The sequence below is a fragment of the Trichoplusia ni genome, chromosome 9, assembly GCF_003590095.1.
Source record: "Trichoplusia ni isolate ovarian cell line Hi5 chromosome 9, tn1, whole genome shotgun sequence".
Lineage (NCBI taxonomy): Eukaryota > Metazoa > Arthropoda > Insecta > Lepidoptera > Noctuidae > Trichoplusia > Trichoplusia ni.
Window position 1 is genome coordinate 12,363,961 of NC_039486.1, and position 2,622 is coordinate 12,366,582.

The following is a 2,622-nucleotide window of genomic DNA, read 5'->3' on the forward strand; positions in this document are numbered from 1 at the left end:
ACGGAAACAGGAAAACTAGATGACATCACTCTTTTACTACTAATTAGCAATGTATATAGAAGAAAACGAGAATCAACCTGAATTGGATCTTAGCCGATAAATTAGTAAATCAAATCTTGTCAAATTTATAAAATGTAATCACATTATATTTTTTTCTTTTTTTTTATATCTTTTTCCTTAAGTTATATTAGTATGTTGTGTTATGTATGCGTTCAAGTTCGCAATAAAACACTTCCTTTCTTTCTTTCACATACTAAAATTATACTCAGACTTTGAACAAGCAACCTCTTTATTATGTAGCCTTTTTGAATATCCTACCTCCCCCCCCCCCATCCCTTTTGTCATGAAATGGCTATAGGTACCATTGATGTATAAAAATAGTTTTATTTGTATCGATGTATATAGATATCTACCTAATAAATTATACTCCTACTAGTTGTTGCACGCGAGCTCGCCCTCTAAAAATAGAAAACGATCCCAGAGGACCATAAATTCAGGATCTGTGTAGAAAGAGTGAAATAAAGAGATTATTAAAGTTTCTTATAAATCTGTTCAGTGGTTTTTGCGTGAAAGAGGAACAAACATCCATGCATACATACAAAACTTTCGCGTTTATAACATTAGTAGAAAATAGGATAGTCTCTATTGTCTTACAGCTAGGCAAATGTCTACCATTAAACCGTAATTTAGAACATTAACACGTAATAGCACAAACTTTATTAAAAGTTATTCTTGAAAACTCACTAAACTCAGTGTTAATCCGATAATCCACAAAATTAGAGGATTACGAATAGTTTTAAATCAAAATTGTAACTAGGTACCTTTTAATATAATAATAAGACTTAATCCGCAGTGATTACGTCACATGCAGGTAAGTATTCCGACAGTCTATGATTTTAAATGATAAGATATGGAAATAGTTTAATTATACTAAGTAGGTACTTGTAAATTCTGAGATAGTTCTAGAAAGATTTGGTAGATAAGTGTTTCTGTTTTTTTTTCTTTTCATATTCTTAAATTAAAGTACCTAGGTACAAGCATAAATGTAACATTCTCAAAATATGGTAATTTTTCAAAGCAGTTTCCATGATAATAAAATCATCCATTTAGTATTTAATAATTAAAACTAGATGTCCCTAAGTTAGACAATAATGAATATTAGACACATATTTTTGCCTTTTACTGAACAACGAATATTGAAAAAAAAAAACTGGCATACATTAACAGGTAACATTTCACACGTTGTAAGGACATCACAAACAATACAGACTCTTTTGTTTTATATCCTTACCTGACAGGGACTTCTTAAAGGCACATATTATTTAATACTTTACACAATCTTAACGGTGCCAAGAGCATTATTAGATAAGCTACTTGAATGAACGAAACTTAACATTTAGAAATTATACTGTACTTATTATAGGTTTGACATGTAAAAAACTTGAATTTAATACAAGAGTGACATGATCAAGGTTACAAATACGATAAGTATTTATAAATTTCTATAAATAAATGAAGTGGGTGCTTTTTAGAACGATGGGAATAAGTTTTTTTATTATTCATATCATAAGTTATTATTCGATGAAGTATTAGGTATATATAATTCCATCATCAGCAAATCTTTTTCTCTATGTATCTGACGCAAGAATTCAATTCAACGTACTTTTAAAACCGTATTTTTTTTTTATTATTATTTAAAAAGCTTAACCCCAATTTGTGCCGTCAAAACTATTCCAAGGTCTTATTATAATACAGTGTTCTTTTTCCAAATTCAAACGTGTTCAAACCTCTATGTTTTCTACACACAATAACATTATTTTACAACCGGCCAGTATCGGTTGCTTATGGGTACATTGTTTATTTTTTATTACTGAACATTTTATATTCCACGACGTGAAAAAGTTTTTACTGATTTTATGTAACAAGAGTGAAAATAGCTTCGAAGTCGTATAACTGCTGCTTAAGTCATGCATATTCATAAAACTGTGATTCTTTATGTTTAGAGCAAAAGAGAGCTTACTTTGGTTGAATTAAACCGTTTAGTTACATAAATTAAATGTCCAGAAAACACTTGAAAATGCCAGTTGATCAGATCATTTTTTATATTAAAAGAAACCATTTACAACTTCTTACACTGGCTTCTCCATCGAAATTACTTCCTCAAAATAAAACACTTGTTCGTGATTTTTGTAGTATCACCACTCGTCCGCGTTATCTCGGACATGTCCTAATTTTCGCTCGACCTCGGCTCGACTGGGGTCGAACGACAACACCGCAATTCGGATGCGAAAAAAGTTACGATCTTAAATTCTTCATTCAAATAACGGAGGCTCTCGAATGGCTAGTATCTGCTCCCAGCGTAACATTTGTTGCGAACTCGTAATAAAGTTAAACATAAACGCACAGTAAATGTTACTTTTAAAACTTCAGATTCGTTAGATAAATAAAGAGTAGGTATCCGAAAAGTACATAGAGTGTAGGAGGCGTCACATGTGTGTAGGTATTGGAGTAATGTGACACATGTGTGTTGTGAGCGCGGGCGGGGGCGCGGGGGCGCGGGCGCGCGCACGTGTGTGTGTGTCCGGGGCGGGGCCGGGGGCGGGCCCCACACCGGCGCGGGCG